Source organism: Alosa pseudoharengus, unplaced genomic scaffold (genome assembly GCF_046254945.1).
Source record: "Alosa pseudoharengus isolate Yale_2024_CS ecotype anadromous, Long Island Sound unplaced genomic scaffold, YU_APseudo_1.1 YU_APseudo_1.1_scf_9, whole genome shotgun sequence".
In the NCBI taxonomy this organism is placed as follows: Eukaryota; Metazoa; Chordata; class Actinopteri; order Clupeiformes; family Clupeidae; genus Alosa; species Alosa pseudoharengus.
The window spans coordinates 30,578,922-30,598,611 of record NW_027468881.1 but is presented as its reverse complement, the minus strand read 5'-3'; the positions used below and the strand labels follow the sequence as shown (position 1 = coordinate 30,598,611).

At 42.4% G+C, this 19,690-nt stretch overlaps 1 long non-coding RNA gene across 1 annotated transcript; it reads right to left on the bottom strand.

Annotated features, from left to right (window-relative positions):
- Positions 1 to 16,145: 16,145 nt before the first annotated feature.
- LOC143114724 (uncharacterized) lies at positions 16,146 to 17,824 on the bottom strand. The gene is made up of 2 exons (XR_012984980.1): positions 17,732 to 17,824; positions 16,146 to 17,249 (listed from the first exon to the last, which is right to left on the bottom strand). It is a non-coding gene; the product is annotated as an uncharacterized LOC143114724 (long non-coding RNA).
- Positions 17,825 to 19,690: the final 1,866 nt, after the last annotated feature.

Genomic DNA, 19,690 nt, shown 5'->3' with positions numbered 1-19,690 from the left:
CATGATACTCTGATTGCTCTATCACTGTTGCGTGTTGTGGGTTTTCTGGACACATTACATAGGCCTATGACAAGGGAGGGAGAGGGAGACACCTGAGTGCAGACACGCACACACAGCAGGCTACAATAAATTGCCTAACAGACAGCAGCCTAATTTCGAGGTATCACCAGGGTGCGATTTGTAGGGGGGGATGGTGAGGATTTCCCCAACTCTGGTTTTCCTATCCCTACCTCTGCTAAATTATTTTTATCTCTGGTGGGGACAAGGATTAAACCCCTTGATAGCGATGAATGCAACTTAACTGCTAGCCTACTTAAACTCGCGATCTTCAGTGTCAATATATCAGAGTAGGCTATTCAGTAGCATTCGGGCAGACGGCATTTCTGAACGTCATCGAACACAAAAACATTGTAACATTTTCAGTCCCTCTCAACATTTTAGTGCGGGAACTTCCGCAGGGAAAACAGCGCTGAACCAAACATGAAACGCGCTCAGAGCAGCATATCGTCTTACTTTAAACACCTAGTAGTTTGCGGAGGACGAACGAGAAAGCACTCGTTTGATAAATCAGCCAGTAGGCTAGGCCTAGTAGACAAATAACTTACAGAAATAATCTGTACAGCAAAAACAAATGTTGGTGGCGGGTATTTAAACTATCTAGCGGGTGTTTTAACAGCTGCAAGAAATAGAAGCTTATATATTCTGGTTCGTAAATTATTTTCATAAAACTTCAAGTTGCCCTATAACTTCTCTCCAAACTCTTCACTGCACTGTAGCCAATTAACTGACAGTATGATAGTAAGCTATTTATTTTCTGTAGGCTTCAATAAACACATTTATTTTTTCAACTTTTACAATATTACGCACTTGGCTACTGAACGCAAATCTGCAGGAGAGAGAATGCACGCAGCCTACGCAGCGTGTAGCGCAATGTGTAGGCTATTTGTATACCAACTAACACTGTTAGCCAATTCACTAACTCAAGACTTCAGTGTCATCATATACAACATTTTACATAACAAATACAGAAAGGATGGAGGCAGCAAAGGTAGAGGAGTCATTTCAGATGGGTCAAGAACAAGGTGAATTTGTATGTTTATCAAAACGTAGTCCAACCCTGCATTAGAGGAGCTGAGCACAATCGCTGTTTAAAGTCATACACAACGGTAAACTAAAACTAAGCTAAAGGTAAATGTTACAAAGTTGGCAAAATTAATATAGGCTATTATTAGCTATGAAATTATTCGTTCGTTCATTTTTTTTTTGGGGGGGGGTTGGGGGTTACAAACATATTCAAAATCCCCCCCCTCTGTTTTTTACACAAAATCGCACCCTGGGTATCACTAATACCTATTAAATAAATGTAAAGGACACAGAACTGTAAGCTCAAATTCAAAAACGTTTGAAGTCTACCCAAACATATGCAAAGGGAATATATATAAATTGTGTTGCATATAGCCAGCTTAATTAATGTCAATTTAAAGATTATGATTAGCAGTTTCTATGCATTTTTCCATTGATAGTTACAGGAAGCCACGTTTTGTTTAAACTATTGTTGCTTCTAGCCCACGTTACCTCCAGTTTCACTTGCTGCATGGACGCACACAGCATGATCGATCATAAGCCCTCTATCTCCGATGTAGAACTCAAATGTGTCTTGACGCCGCCGTTTGTAAGATCAGATCAAATAAAACGTTCTAAATGGAACGCGATGTAAGCTGTTCCTTTCCAAGCGTCTTGGAGACGTACTGTATGTGTGCTGACTGGGCTATGTCTATATAGTTGATGGCACCAAATGAATAAGTATTGTAGCCTAATTATGTTATTGGTAGTCGGAGGAGGAGTTACACACACACACACAACTCGGGATTTACTTTTCACAGTTTATTCACAAGAATTAATTAATACACCACTACCTCCCACACACAACCACCCCGCATTCATACAACCCGCTTAAACTAGCCCTCTCTATGGCCGAGTTAAACTAGGGGAAGGGACTGGCCATTAACCCCGGCCGGGGGCTAAACTCAAAGCGCGCACACACACACACGCGCGCGCACACACACACACACACACACAGTAGGCCACACTAGACTGCAATAACAAGGCAATCAATAGACTGAGCTAGATCACAGGGTCCTATGACCGGCTTTAAGAAAGTACTGGTTTAGTCCGTACAGCAGCTCCAGCCTGGAGCGTTATGAGACTGACCGTAAGTGTCCAGAGATAATTCAGAGTCCGCAAGTAGCCTAATCCACAGAGTTCGCAAGTATCCACAGTGTTCGCAAGTAATCCACAATGTTCGCAAGTAATCCACAACGTTCGCAAGTAGCCATTCACTATATGCTGCAAATGAGCAGATGTGTGAAGCACCGGGCATAACTTAATTTCGCGGCTACGTGGAGCAGTAGTAGGTTCATTGTTGAGGAGGCCCATAGTTTGAGAAAAGCTGCAGATCATAGGCTCTGAGAACAGTAGCCAAAGGTTTTCCTGCAGAAACAGGTGCCTTGGTGCACGCACCCCGCTTTCACTTTGACTCCCTGCATTGTGGCAAAAACTGTCAGTCAGACAGTGAATTTTGATTTACTAAATTAGCATAATGCGGTAACAATTATCATTTCAATTCTATCCTATCTGAAATCTGCTCACTGCAGACGTTACAATGCAGACCCAAGCAGCAGCCTTGAAAGACGTACACTTTGAATTTGATCAGAGCGGCTCTGGTTCTTCACCTAACTTGGTGTGATTGGCTGGATGACCGTTCAATCAAATCAACAGACCTATTTGTGTCTCTGTGTGTTCGTTATAGATACGGTTCCAACTCTTTACGGGAGCGTTTATTTCCATATTTTACTTTCAATTTAATCTGACAAAAAGTGTGGGGGATATAATCGTGTTCCAGCAAAACTGTGTACATTATAACACCCACATCCCCCACGCTTGCTACGCGCCTGCGTGTGTGCGTGTCTGCACGCAGGTGTCTCCCTCTCCCTCCCGTGTCATAGGCCTATGTAATGTGTCCAGAAAACCCACAACACGCAACAGTGATAGAGCAATCATAGTATCATGATACGATTGCCATCTGGCGGTAGTGGTTTGTGGGCCTATTGGGGTCAAGTAGGAAGCCCAGCAAGTTCCAAAAGTAGAAAAAAAGTTTTGCGAGATCTCGCAAAAAGTTTTGCGGGATCTCGCAAAACTTTTGCGGGATCTCGCAAAACTTTTTGCGAGATCTCGCAAAACTTTGCGAGATCCCGCAATGAGATCCCGCAAAAGTGCATTGTTTTTTTTTTTCTTCCTCATGTTTTTTTTCCCCACTACTTTTTTTTTTTTTTTTCTAACCCATGTTTTTTTTTCCCCCATGTCACCCGGAGGGCTCCGTAGTTTTCCGACTAGTCATTCCTCCCTTTGTATTTTCCACGTTATATGTGCAGTGCATTCACGTAACGTTAGCAGAGACGGTTAGCTGCCCATGTTAGCTGCCATTACCTATTGTTATCTACTAATTACCTATCCAGTGCTCGCATTTTAAACTATACTGTTTATTAGTTCTAGTTAATGATATTAGATTCATAGTAGGGAAGGAATAGAGTTAAGTTGAGCTGTTTGCTTGTTAGCTTGTTACCTAAGCTAGCTAGAACATAACAGTTACATGACCAAAAAAGTTCAGGTTGGCTTAGGCTGACTGAAGACCCATTCATTCTGGACATAAAAGACGGACTTCATACGCCCTAACCATTGTACTTTTACACGAAATTGGGTAGATTAACATTATGGAAGAAAATGAAGCGTGTCTCATTAAGTTATTGTTCCCACAGGGTTAGTATTATTATTAATGATAATTGTTCTGTATAGTTATTGTGTTATAATGTTTCCGACTAGTCATTCCTCCCTTTGTATTTCCCACGTTATATGTGCGTGCTTTCACGTAACGTTAGCAGAGACGGTTGATAAAAGCAGTATCTTTGAAGTTAGCTTAGCCCAGCCAATACTTGTTTCACCTCTTCTTCTTTTTTAAGTGTTTCACCTCTTCTGACTGTGGTGTTTGTATGGATGTACCCAGAGCGGTATGTCCAGCGTTTCAGAATTAAAGAAGCGAGCTGATCGGCTGACTGGCCGTTCAGTAAGCAGTGCTGTGATCGGCTGTTTTGGGAAAATTTGTAAAAAAGTTTTGTACTTGTAAATTCGTTTCGTACCCGTAGATCTGTTTCATGTCTGTAGAAAACAGATGCGCACTTGCAAATGGAAAATCCGTGCGTGCAAAAATTCACAAAACTTTTTTCGACACAGTGACAAAACGGATTTGAAGATGTACAAACCATTTTTACATGCACAAAATACACAAATATTTTTTACGAGCACAAAATATTCTTACAAGCACAAAACTTTGGTACAGGTACAGAAAACTTTTGGCGAGAATTTTATACCATATTATATCGCCTAGCCTGGAGCAAAAGTATCGTCACTCGTAGAAGCAGATTCGAGCACTTGTATCAATTGACTTGTAGTCGTGCAAGAAAATCAAAGCGATCTGTAGAATTTTATTAATGAGAAATTATTTCGCAGATGCACAACTTTGGATGCATTAGTTCACATTTGGGTTTACAAATGCACAAATGTTGTGCATTTTCTCAGATTATGAAACACGGATGTGCAAAATGTTTCGTACCAACTGCGCTGCAACGATTGGAGCAAAAGTGTCGAGTGCATGACTCTTGAAAGTTGTGACTCACAGGATAGGATTTGTACCTGTAAAAAGGATTTGTGAACCCGTAGCCCCTATTTTGTGTTAACAAGATATAAAAAAAATATGTACAACTTAACTTTACTGTTACACATGTACGACTTTAGTGTGCACATGCAAAATCTGCAGTTAAATGCTCGCCACTTTTGCACCCAATATACCTTCATAGACACAGAGCGCATAGGCCTAGGTTAGGCTACTTTCACTTTCTAGAGTGCGCATTAATTACGTAAAAGATGCTTCATACCAAAACAACGATCAAACATTATCGAATGTATCATGACGTGTTGTCACTGCTCATTGTGTTGCTCATTGTATTCTGTGTACAAAGTATCTAATCTAATCCAATCTAATGTGCACTGCCTTACACTATCCGCGGCCCACTTGTGGTCCGTGAGGACATTGCTGGTAGTCCCTGACCATGGATTCAGTAGTTGCAATGTGGAAATCAGTATTTGTCCCACGAACAATAACGGACGCAGCTCTCAACTTGGCCCGTTAAAATGTGAACAGTCTAGCGACGCATTTTTAATGAAGGCCCTTTTGGACATGTCAGTTATTTGTATAACCGGTTAGACGTAAAACTGCATTTTGTTTTAGACTATTGGTATTTTGTGCATTGACAATAAAGTTGAATATCATATGAACGAAAGATAGCTAAAATTATCGTGCATATGTAGAAAAAGAAACATTCACAAAAATCCATGGCATGACCTCTCTTCTTGATAGCTGTTGAGAACTGCATAGAAATGACAGGGATTGTTTTGTTTGTTAATAAATAAATAAATAAATAAATGTAAAACTGATACCTTCTGCTTTCCCCAAATACAATGTAGCCTACAGGTGTACATGACCTTTCATCAGTCCAGTTGCAATGGATGAACTGTGATGAACTGCCCTACTTGATTGTTTAGAGATTTTTAAGGTTTTATAACAATGCTACAAATGTTTTGGCTAGTGCTACAAATCTATTCACCTTTGCAGCGCCAGTAGGCTACTTGCTGTGCGGCCCGCACACACACACACACACAGGCATGCTACACAAAAGTTTCAAGAGTGGGGGTGGAGTAGAAGATGGATACAAATTGATTAGTGTGATTTATGTTTGCGGAACGGATGTACAGGACTGAGCGGCGGTCATATTTTGTACCGCTATGCGGTACATCTAGTTATTATAACACAACTCTCTTTTGCCACTGAACCATACAGTAAAAATTTGCCATGAAAATTTGGCATTACATCTATGCGCATTACATTGAACATTGACCTATATTTGGAATCCTTGGATGAGGCCGAACTCAACGCATCCCATGGCGTCAATATACGCCATGTTGGACCGTCCGCCATATTGAATTTCCTCAAAAACACTGAAAAGTTTGCACAGGTCACAAATTTCATCCAATTTTCACGAAAATTGGCACAGATGCCAATGCCTCACAAAAGTTATTTGTTGCATATTGATATTCAAAAGCCTTTGCCCGTCAAAACCAATCAAATTTGGCGGCAAAGCAGCCAAACAGGAAGTCATCTCATATCTCGGCAAGGCTTTCACGTATCAAAACCAATCTCAATACTTGGGACCACATACTGAGGATGCACAATAAGTCTGTTTGACACAATGAGTCTTTTGACCACTAGGTGGGCGCTATAATCACAGGAAGTAGGCTCATATCTCACCAACGCTTTCATGTATCGAAACCAAACTTTGTACATGGACTCAAGACCCAAACCCAATCCAATCCAGTTCAGTCCTATCCAATGCAATCCAGGCCAATCCAATCCAATCCAATCCCAATCCCAGCTCCTGCTCAACTGCTTGGACCCTCATTGCTGCTTGCAGCTATATTATTACATTACATTACATTACATTACATTTGGCTGACGCATTTTTAGCCAAAGCGACTAACAACATGGTAAACAGTTTAAGTTTAGAGCAATTCTCAACAATATTAGGACAATTTAAAAAACATTAGAGTACAGTAAGAATAAGTGCATCAGTGAGTGCTGTTTTTAACAGTTACGTGTCAGTTTAAGACGGCTGGTGAGTGCTAGGATCAGCAAGACTTGTTGTAAGTGTTGCTATGAGAGGAGATGTTCTCTAAAGAGCTGGGTCTTCAGGAGTTTTTTGAAAATGGAGAGGGATGTCCCTGCCCTAGTAGGAGCTGGCAGTGTGTTCCACCAGCGAGGAACAACAGATGAGAAAAGTTTGGATTGGCCTGAGCGTACCGGAGGTAGAGCTAGACGTCGTTCGTCTGAGGAGCGCAGCGGTCTGGAGGTAGCGTATGTCTGTATGAAGGCATTCAAGTAGGTGGGAGCAGAACCGGAGACTACTTTGTAGGCAAGCGTTAGAGCCTTGAATTTGATGCGGGCCGCCATAGGTAGCCAATGTAGCTGGATGAGTAGCGGGGTAACATGTGCCCTCTTGGGTTGGTTGTAGACCAGGCGCGCCGCCGCGTTCTGGATCATCTGAAGTGGTTTCACTGCGCAGGCTGGGAGACCTGTCAGGAGGGCGTTGCAGTAGTCGAGTCGTGAGATGACTATTGCCTGAACCAGAAGTTGGGTGGCATCTTGATTTAAGTAAGTCCTGATTTTCCGTATATTGTAGAGTGCGAAACGGCATGACCGGGCGACTGAGGCAACATGATCTGAGAAGTTTAGTTGGTTGTCGAGAACAACTCCTAGATTTCTTGCAGTCCTGGTAGGTGAAACAGACAGAGAGTCAAATTTGATGTTGATGTCGTGGTGTATGGTAGGTTTAGCTGGGAGGACCAGCAGTTCAGTCTTTGAGAGGTTCAGCTGGAGGTGGTGTGCCTTCATCCATGTAGCTATGTCTGAGAGGCAATCCGAGATCCGTGCTGAAACCAAGGGGTCATCAGGTGGAAAGGACAGATAGAGCTGTGTGTCGTCTGCATAGCAGTGGTATGAGAAGCCATGCGAACGGATAATCTGTCCCAAGGAGGTGGTGTAGATAGCAAAGAGAAGGGGGCCCAGTACTGAGCCCTGGGGGACCCCTGTGGTGAGATGATGAGGTGCAGATAGCTGACCAAGCCATGATACGTTAAACGAGCGTCCTGTGAGGTAGGATTCAAACCAGGAGAGAGCAGAACCGGAGATTCCCATGTTAGCGAGTATAGAGAGAAGGATACGGTGATTAACCGTGTCAAAGGCAGCCGATAAGTCAAGCAGAATGAGTACTGATGACCGAGCGGTCGCCCTGGCTCCTTTTAAGGCTTCTGTTACAGACAGCAGAGCCGTTTCGGTAGAGTGGCCGCTTTTGAACCCAGACTGGTTTGGATCCAGAAGGTTGTTCTGTGAAAGGAAGTCAGAGACCTGTTTGGAGACTGCTCGTTCAATGCCTTTGGATAAGAAAGGCAGGAGTGAGACAGGGCGGTAGTTCTCGACTTGAGCAGGGTTGAGAGAAGCTTTCTTAAGTAACGGTGTTACCCGGGCCGTTTTGAACGCTGTTGGAAATGTGCCGGAGGTTAGCGAGGCATTGATCACGTGTGTGATAGCTGGTGCGATGGTCGGGCTGATAGACTGAAGTAGGCTCGTAGGTATAGGGTCCAGCGAGCATGTGGTAGGACGGCTGCATGTCAGGAGTCTAGATACTTCATTCTCAGAGAGAGGCGTGAATGCTGAGAAAGATGATCTAGCAGTCCCTAGAGGTTGTAGGAGTGCGGTATCTGAGTCTGATGCGTTGAGTGGGCATGTAGAGAATTGACTGCTGATTGCCGCCACTTTGTTTGTAAAAAATGAGGCGAGGGTGTCTGCAGTAAGGCTGGATGGAGGAGGAGGCATCTGAGGGTTGAGTAGTGATTTGAAGGTTGAAAAAAGTTTTCGAGTGTCTGTAGCACTGTTGATTTTGTCATTGTAGAAAGCCGTCTTAGCAGCAGTGATGCTGGCTGAGAAGGAGGCCAGGAGTGTCTGGTAGTTTTTGAGGTCATCAGTTAGTTTGGATTTGTGCCATTTCCTCTCCGCGGCTCTGAGTCTGGTGCGCTGCGATCGGAGGGTATCATTTAGCCATGGATGAGAGTGTTTGGATCGAGCTGGCCTTGTGGTAAGAGGGCACAGCTCGTCTAGACACGAGCTCAGTGTGGAGCAGAGCGAGTCTGTGGCCTCATTAACCTCCAGAGAGGAGAAGGTGTTGAGTGGAGGTAGACCGGAGGCAACCACAGAGGAAAAGTGGGTTGGAGACAGGTTCCGGATGTTGCGGCGGAACGTGACCATCGGCTGAGGAGCCGGAGGCTGTTCTGTCAGGCTGACGTTGAACCGGATGAAGAAGTGGTCAGAAAGATGGAGAGGCGTCACCGTGAGGGTGTCTGTGCTGCAGTTCCGAGTGAAGATCAAGTCAAGCTCTTTGCCAGCTTTGTGTGTCGGTGGGCTTTGAACCAGTTTGAGGTCAAAGGAGTGGATCAGGGCCAGAAAATCCGCTGAGCCTGGGGCATCTAAGTGGATGTTGATATCGCCGAGAAGAAGAAGCGGACAGTCATGCTCAGGGATGGAGGACAGCAGAGTGTCAAGTTCATCCAGAAAGTCGCCTAGTTGGCCTGGAGGGCGGTAGATGACCAGCACGTAGAGTTTTGCTGGGGCGATCACTGTGATGGCATGGAATTCGAATGAGACATATTTGTTTGAAGGCAGTAGCGGGGTGAATTTCCATTTGTTGGAGATCAGCAGGCCCGTCCCACCTCCTCGTCCAGATGGACGAGGGGTGTGGGATAGTGTAAGGTTAGTGGAGAGTGCAGCCGGGGTGGCTGTGTTCTCTGGTTTGATCCAAGTCTCAGTGAGAGCAAGGAGTTCCAACGAAAGATGGTTGGCATAGCCAGCTATGAAGTCCGTTTTGTTGACTGCGGATTGACAGTTCCACAAGGCCATGGAGAAAGAGGTTTCTGTAGGTGAGGACCGTTTAAGTTGCTGTAGGTTAAGGCGATTTCTGCCCCTTTTGGCATGATGCCGTTTTCTGCGATGGCCGGTGATAACAGATATGGTGGAATGGCACAATTATGGTTTTGTTTTTTTATCTTGCATAAAACACTGTCCTGCGATTTATTCACAATGCGGCTAATACCCAGGAAATTACTGTATAAAGAGCAAAGTTCATAAAGACACGGAGTTTGTTGTTGTGATACATTTTTATTTTGATTGACAGGCAGATGCAGCAAATCAGGCCCCATAATGGTAGCTGTAACAAAAACATAGTACATACACAGTTTTCAGTTGTCTGGTAAGGTTATGTTCAGCACAGGCGGTGGATGAGCAAGTCTTTCTGATAGGAGGCATAAAGTAGTTTCACTACCTAAAAATTTCCTCTCAAACCACCTCTCAGACATAACATAAAATAGAGGAAGGGTTGCAAGTCTGAAGATGTTGCAAATTTTCTCAATTTCAGTAATCGACATGCATAACATCAAAGGAATAGCCATCCTTGTACATTTGTAAAAAAACTGATGAAGATCTGTTGATATAATAAAGCATTTCTTGGAGCTCCCATGCTGTGTGCAGACCATCTCCCTCTCTCTCTGACACGTTTTGTCTGGTACCTGTGAAAATTTATTTTGGATGTGCACACCCGTTTTCCATAAATAAGATGTTAAAATTGCCAAAGCTTACATTGGGGGGTGAAAACAAGTGCATCTGCTTACAAAATGTTTTTGGCTATGAATGTAGATAGATGAGCGAGCTTGTGTGTAAAATGTCTTGCTGCTCAGGTTTGGCTGTGGTGAGGCAGGATGAAGAGACAGTGTCGTACCCCATGAGCACCTCATGCCATACGGATCTTGCAGCTACCGCCAGCTGTTCCAGAACACAAGGAAAAGGGTAAGCAGGACTCCAGTTTTCCCTGTGGTTAGGCAAGTCGTTCCAGAGGCTTGAACAGTAAAGAGACCATCTGTGTCTGCATAGTCTGTGTCTGTGTAGTCTGTGTCTGTGTCTGCGTAGTCTGTGTCTGCATAGTCTGTGTCTGTGTAGTCTGTGTCTGCGTAGTCTGTGTCTGTGAAGTCTGTGTCTGCGTAGTCTGTGTCTGCTGTTTCATCATCATAGTCATCGTCATTGTCATCATAGTCGGATTTGGTGGTCTGCGCGGAAGTTGTCGGGTGTTCTGAGATAAAGTCATCAGAACTGTCAGGTATAAATGAGGGAGTGATGGATTCATCTCCAGCTATAACAGATAGTGTTTTAAACAAACACACACACACACACTGTCAGTACATGATTACAAAAAGCAAACAAAGAATGGTACGAACCGCAGATGCAAGACCTATGTTGTTGGTAGTTAGTTGAATAAACTCAAATAATTGAACACAAAGCTTAATTGAACAATTGGAAGCCAGGTCAGTGAGCTCTCATGTAAAGGCCAGCCAAGAGGAGAATGTTGAGGGCACTTTAACACATTTTTGCGCAGCGAATTTTCGCATGGCCAATTTTCCGTAAGGATTCCCGGGACACTGAAAGACCGGGGTGCACGTAACTTGGTGGGCATGTAGCCCCACATGGATAGCATGGAACCATTGTTTTTCGTTTTGATCTGTAGCCCCCAAACCCACCCCCCCCCCCCCCGCTGGGCAGGACCCCCCCGAAAGGAGGGTAGGGTGGACACAGTTTTCTGTGAATATCTCGAGAACCGTAGGGCCTAAGAGGACCACCTTTTTTTGTATGTTGGTCTTAAGGGGCCATGTCAACCCATCCCATTACCACTCATTTCATGTATAGTATATAAAAATTAAAAAGCAAAAAATTAGATAGATAGATAGATAGATAGATTTGATCTTTGATTTATTGATCCCCAAGGGGAAATTCAAGAAAAAAATTAGGTGTTGTAATCACAATATCTCTGGCTGACATGGTCAAAACTGCACGAAATTGAATGTTTAGGATCATTATGACACCCTCTGAATGCATGCCAAGTTTCGTGGACTTTCGTTAATGGGGGGCCATACAATAAATTAATTTATGTGTATACACACACACACACACACACACAAACATAAACACGTACACGCACACATGCACACAATTCAAGAATTTCTCAGAATTATGAACAGGCAAGATGGGGGTGGGGTTGTATAAAATGTATTTTACATGTGAAATCTATGAACTAATCATGTTTTGGTACTTGTTGTCTAGCAGATACCAGTGTCAATTGAGTGTGCATAATGCAATTCAGTGAGACGGTTAGAATCATATATGCCTTTAACCTTTTGTTTTTAGCCAGCAGCCAGACCAGCAGATACCCTGACTTTGCTTAATTACTCAAGCTAAGCAGGCTTAGTTAGTACTTGGATAAGAAACCTCCTAGAAGAGTAGGTTCCTGCTGGAAGTGGTGTTGGTGGCTGGCCAGTAGGTGGCACTCTTCCCTGTGGCCAAAAGCCACCAAACAAATATCAATCCCAATGTCCTATTGCAGTGAAAGGGACACTGTACTGCAGGAGATGTTTTCCTTTGCATGAATGTTAAATTGAGGTCCTGACTCACCATGGTTGTTAAAGATCCCATGGCACTTATCGCAAAGAGTAGGTGGTTCCCTGATTTGCTTTATTTATGTACACACACATAAAGACACACACACATTCATACACACACACACACACACATAAAAACACACACACACAAAGACACGTAAACACACACACACTACACATGCACACACACATACATGTACATGCACACACATGACACGCACAAACACGCACACAAACACATAAACACACAAACACACACACACACCCTCACACACATGCACCCACACATGCAAACACACCTACATACACAAACACACACAAAACACATATACACAAAAACAACCACACACTCTGCACACACTCAATGACAAACACACAAAAAAGGAACAAAGTAGGAAATTAACACAATTTGACAAGCGTGACTTATTTTTGTGGAAAAAATGTGCTGGACTGGGCGGCGGTCATATTTTGTACCGCTCTGCGGTACATCTAGTTATAATACTAGTCACAACATGTTGGAGAATGTTGGAGTTCTTTTGTCACTTTTGAGAGATAGTTGGTTCTGCCCACCTCCATGAGCTACTGTATGCTAAGCTAGGCTAACAGTGGGTTTGAGTTCCTGCACTCACAGACACAAGAAGGGTATGTATGTATCATCTTATCTAACTCTGGGGGAGGTGGCTAATAAGCTAATCTCCCAAAATGTTGGTGTGTTGTGTAAGCTGCTGAAGGATTTTTCCTTCAGCAGCTTGCTCTTATTGTGTGGTAATGCAACCTTTGGCCTCATACCTACGGTGGAATTACAGCCGTGGCGATATCCTACTCCCACTTGTGTCATATTGCTTTAACTCTATTTTTTGATACTGGTGCAGTCAAAGACATGGTTTGTAAGTCATCTTATTAGAGCTGTGCATAACCTTTTCTTTACTTTCTGTATGGCGAAGGCATTGGTCAAGTTTCGTGATTCCCTTTTCCCCAACTTCCTAATTTGACAGCATACACAATCCTTGCTTACTTTCAAATGTTAACCACGATACAAAACAAAGCAGAAGGTAAGATGTAAAATGTAAGAAATCCAAACGTATTAACCATCTAGATCCTAGATCTCACAGATACAGTAGTATACACACAAGCTACAAGTAAACAGCATACAGTAGGCACATCTCAACCTCTACACAAAAACAAATTTCCGTCAGTGCGCTGAAATAGGTTTGAAATAAATTAATATTTAAACAGCACATATTGTTTCACAATAGGTTATTAACTATTTCTACCAAGGCTGTTTTGGTGCAGTTTGTCTGCAAGCAGAGCTCCCAACCCTCACACATTTAATTGGTGTAAGAGGGCGTGGAGCAATAGCCTGGCTAGCGCCACCACTTCTCAATGAGACGTGGTCTGGGAACCAATCGTTAATTTTCTCGTATTTGAAAAAAATGCCCAGATCTGTTTATTGGGTGCCACGGATATCTATCAAATGCGTCTGTGCATAGCTCATCATCGTCTTGCTTTCCCCCTTGTTCTGTGATTGGTCCCCTATCTCAGGCGAAAATTTGCTCCATGGTCTCCAGGCTGCCTTAGCAGCGTGAATCAAATCGCGCACAAGGCATGGGAACACCCAGGCTAGTGGAGCAAATCAAATGAATGAATCTCACTCTCAATGTGTGAGAGTTGCCAGCTCTGCTGTAAGTAAGGCTTTGCTAAATCTGTCAGTGCTGTTTTTAGGACAATTGGTGGAAGGGTGTAGTATGGACAAAGAAAGAACCCATTACACTCCAACACACCTCACACAGTGGCTCCACAGGTTTAGTTACACTATCCATAATGTTGCAAGATATCATTTCACACTTCAAGTACACTTCTAGTTATAAATTTTTTTAATGTGTTTTGTCAGCTTCTCTTGGCACCAGATTTCTTCTGTATTTGTTTCTCTAATTTAGGCTATCCAGTTATGTTTAGTGATATTCATATGATTTCAACTCACCTTAACCCCAAAACCAAACCTTACCACAACCTGCTAAACAGAATATGTGATGGTATCTTAGGATTTAAGTGTATAATACATGGGGTCTACAGCTTTTTCCCTCCGAGAACTACTTTCACAAAATGAATATGGCTGAGAGCTACCAATGTTTGGTAACACTTTACTTGAAGGGATCGATCTACAGTACATAAGAGTGACATGACACTGTCATGAACACATGACACTGTCATGACACATAAACCCTAACCCTAACTTGTCATGACAAAAACCGACCTGAGGGCGGTCGCTGAAAGGGAGCTGGGGACGAGTGGCGACAGCCATGTGACTGCTAGCACGCCTGCACTGGACCGCTAGCAGTTGTGGTTCCCCAAATGTGGTGAGTGAGCTCCTTTGCGGTACCACGGACTGATGGACTGAGCGAGTGAATGCCCACACCGACGTTATGGCAGAGGCTAAGGTGAGGGGACATAGCCGAGGACAGCAATGGCTCGCGAGGGGGCTGTGTAACGTAACGTGTATGGTGCTTGTTTTAGTGACTTCCCTTGTGTTTCCTGTGTAATGGTGTCTTGGGGAATGAGTGATCCCCACTTACGCTAATAAACCTTTGATTGGACATCTGTTTGTCGCATCAATTGTTACAATATGATTCATTTTGAAAGAAGTGAAATTATTTAACTTTTGAAATAGTGCCTTTATGAACGTCCATTATAAGGGACATCAGGACTAAAATACTATGATTTTGGGGGAAATTTAGGAGAGAATTCTGTATAGGATGGATGAGGGGGGTTCAGATGAGTGAGTGAAACAGATGATGACTATGAACCTGTACCTCAAGAAGATGGGGAAGAAGAGTAAGTCTAAAAAAATAATTATCGCACAACAATCCAGAAAAAATAAATAAAACTGTCCAAAAGGGCAAATGAAATAATCTAGAAGAATAAATAGCTTTTATATTTGGTTAAGTTTACCCTTAATTTAATACCACTACAAGCATAATTTGTTCATTTCTGTCTATTTTTGTGGTGAGATAGATAGATAGATAGATAGATAGATAGGTACTTTATTGATCCTCAGGGGAAATTCAAGGTCTCAGTAGCATACAGACAACACACACACATTCACTAACAGCAGAAAAAGTAATTAAAAGTATATAATATAAAAACACAACTAAGCAATAAGGACAGTAGAAGATAAAGAATATACTAAATATACTAAAATACAAATTATACTAACTAACACTTAATCTAAATCAATTCTAAAAACAGTATCCACATAGTGGTGATTAATCAATCAAGAGGCGCTTGCAATGACTGAGGCAGGGACTGAGCCTGTGATTCTCTGTGCATAGTAAGGTAAGGTGCTCTGTGTGAGTGAGTGTCTTGGTGATAGTGCAAATGAGTAAGTCCAACAGTGCAAGAATAAAGTCTATATATCTATATATATAACTATTTTAAGAAAAGGTATAAGTGTGGCCACAGTTCGGCTGTGGCATGGAGGGAGGGGTTATGCATACATGTGCTAATATAGCACGCAAACAGTGAGGCAGAAAGACAGTGGTAAAAAGTGGCTAGTGGACAGACAGTATCCAAACATGGAGGGGGTGAAGAGGCAGACAGACTATGCAGAGAAGTCTATCTCTCCTCTTCCCTTAAGTGAAGCATTGAACAGTTCAATGGCCCTGGGGACAAATAACTTCCTCAGTCTGTCTGTTGTGCAGGGGAAGTCATTTGTTACCTGGTTACCTTTTCATACTAAAACGGTCCTTTTGTCCACCACAGTGGACCGTTTATTTTTGGCTACACACACACACACACACACACACACACACACACAATGTCAGTGCAGGATTATAAATGCAGTCAAGCAAGTGGTTAAAACAGCAAATGCAATGCATGTACAAAGTGGTTAGATGAATTAGCTTGCAACTAAATTTACCTGAAACTAACCAACAAGAATGACACAAGCAAACTGTGCAACCTTTTATTTATATTTTTCTAAGTCAGTGTGAACGTTTGACAGTTCTTTTGGTTTCGGTTCACATTTAGATTGTACTTAACAGTCCCACCTTGTGAAACTGATACCCTGTCTGCTGCAGTGCAGTAGACTAACATAAAACATCTTGTCCAACCACTAGCCTACATCCAAGCCACCAGGAAAGATAAATAAAACATAACACACAGAAAAATAAGCTCAGAATTTTGTGCTATGACATTTTAAGTGATTTTTTTTTCTTGTTTAACATGCTGCACTTTATGGGTGTTGAGGAACACTGAAGAGGCTGTTGAACCCTATGCCGTACAGTTACCACAGCCACCACCAGTGCTCTCAAAAGATGAAGAGGGCGAGCAAGCTTCCGGTGTTTTCTGTGGTTAGGCAAGTAGTCCCACATGCTTGATCAGTGAAGAAGAAAGAGGGAGATTGTCATACTCACTGCCAACATAATCCTTATGTGTTAATAAAATGGAGGCAGGTGTATCTTCAAGGTGATCCTCATGCCCAGGTGTCTCATTCATCATGAAGGGCTGGTAGAGGGACTAGTCCTGAGAGTTGTGGTATGGTCTGTGTCGTCTGGTTGATTGGTATACTCATAATCATAGCCATCACCATCACCATGAAGTGTGAATATAACCAGTGGTTAAAGTGGGATTTAGCAGCTGAGGGAACCCTAAAATCCAGTGTCGGTGCAACGGGGAAAAATGACTCACCGTTGGACATCATATTCACACGGAAAATTAACTCACTATTTATTTTAACAATATCATTGCGCTACATCATTGATATATAAGAATGTATTTATTATTAATTTATCTGAGGTGGCGGAACTGCGTTCCTCCCCGTTCCCCCTCACTTTAACCCTTGAATATAACTGGAACAACAGACTCAGCTGTGGCTGATACATTGTTCTTGACAGTTGTTGTGTTATCTGGTTGTTTGTCATACTCATAATCACCATTATATTCATTATCAAGTTCGAATATAACTTGAACATCAGTATTAACTGAATGACTTTTATCGTTTTTGTCGTCATTATTTTTGGCTACATATAAATACACAAACACAGATACACACACTGACACACACACACACACACACACACACACACACACACACACACACACACACACACACACATACAGAGAGAGAAAGAGAGAGTTAATGCCAGTACAGGATTATAAAATGCAATCAAGCAAATGGTAAAAACAGTAATTGCAACGCTTGTGCATAGTGGTGTAGCATTCTGGGGTATTCTCACTGTATTCTGATGTGTTCATATGTTAGGTCTGTGTGTAGTATACAACGGGGAGAGGTCCATACCATTGTACATAACTGTGCCTTTAGTTTTACTGTTTACTGTTATTTAGCCTGTGTTCTGTAATTCATTATTGTACCATCTAAATCATCATCTAATCGCCGATCCTGATCCCGCAGTCAAGCTTTATTGACCATCTTCAATACAGACATTAGAACTAAAACACAACGCAACAACCAGAGAATCCAACAGTGGTTAGATGAGCTAACAGCCAGACATGCAAAATTTTACTTCAAACTTACCGACAACAAAGATACAAGCAAATAGAAAAAGCCAAACTCTTTTCATTCTTCTGAGTCTGTGTGAACCTCCTCCTCTTGTCATCGTCTCTCTCTAATAAAGCAAACAGTTGAATTCAGTTGAAAATATGTGATGTAACAATGACAGGATGTGGTTCTCACTTCACGTCATATTCACACAGACTCACAGGCACCATGCCCTCCAAATAGTCTGCAAACTACAGCTACAGTATCTGCAAACTACTGTAATAGTAGTGTATTATTACTACTGTAATATTACTGCAAACTACTGTAATAGTAGTGTATTATTACTACTGTAATATTACTGCAAACTACTGTAATAGTAGTGTATTATTACTACTGTAATATTACTGCTGCGATATAAAGCTATATAAATAAATGTTGTTATTATTATGACTGCTGCGCAGCAAGGCGGTGGTCATATAGGTTTAGTCAGATTTCTTTTTTCGCATGAGCAATTTTCCATCAAGGATTCCGGGGACACTGAAAGACCGGGGTGCACAAAACTTAGTGGGCATGTCGCCCCACAAGGATAGCATTGAACCTTTGTTTTTCTTTTTGGTCTGTAGCCCCCCCGCTGGACTGGACCCCCCCGAAAGGAGGGTAGGGCAGACACAGTTTTCTGTGAATATCTCAAGAACCGTAGGGTTTAGGAGGACCACCTTTTTTTTGTATGTTGATCATAAGGGGCCAGGTCAACCCATTCCATAACCACTCATTTCATGTATAACGCCACCTAGTTAAAAATGAAAAAGTAAAAATGAGGTGTTGTAATCACAGGTATCTGTGACCTGACATGGTCAAAACTGCACGAAATTGGAAGTGTAGGATCATTATGACACCCTCTGAATGCACGCCAAGTTTCGTGGAATTCCGTTGATGGGGGGCCATACAATAAATTAATTTATGTGTACATTTAGTGACTGTACACCAACAGTTTTCTGTGAATATCTTGAGAACCGTAGGGCCTAGGATGACCAATTTTTTGCGTATGTTTGCCTCCAGGGATCATGTTAACCCATTCCATATGCACACATGTGCATAAACAGATACACACGCATGTCTACACAGTAGACATATGTACGCATGCATGCATATTCACACACACAATTCAAGAATTTCTCAGAATTATGAACAGGCAAGATGGAGGTGGGGTTATTGAGTGTGCCTAATGCAATTCAGTGAGACAGAATCATATATGCCTTTCACCTTTAGTTTTTAGCCAGCAGCCAGACCAGCAGATACCCTGACTTTGCTGAATTACTGAAGCTAAACAGGCTTAGTTAGTACTTGGATAAGAAACCTCCTTGGAAGAGTAAGTTCCTGCTAGAAGTGGTGTTGGTGGCTGGCCAGTAAGTGGCACTCTTCCCTGTGGCCAAAAGCCACCAAACAAATATCAATCCCAATGCCCTATTGCAGTGACAGGGACTTTGCATGAATGTTAAATTGAGGTCCTGACTCACCATGGTTGTTAAAGATCCCATGGCACTTATCGCAACGAGGAGGTGGTTCCCTGATTTGCTGGCTAAATTCCCAACTTGGTTCATTCAATTTGGCCTTGTAATCATCCTCCCAGTGTGTAATTGGTTCATTCACTTCTTAACTCTCTACCTGAAACTAGTGTTTGGTGAACATTCTGGCACATAATGGCTGTTGTGCATCACTCAGATGGGTGCTACACATTGATGGTGCTTAGTGAGATTCCGCCTCTCCTGTGAAGCACTTTGAGTGTCAATAACTGTAATATGTTGTTGTTACATTAGCCCTTCTCACCCCACCGTACCCCTTTTTATCCCTTTATATATATATATATATATATATATATATATACTTTACATTTTATGTTTGTTGAGATTGCTAAATGATGGTGATTCACTAATCCATTATTGTAACAGATGAGCTAGGTTATTAGTAAAGTGGTTGAATAGCACACTACACATG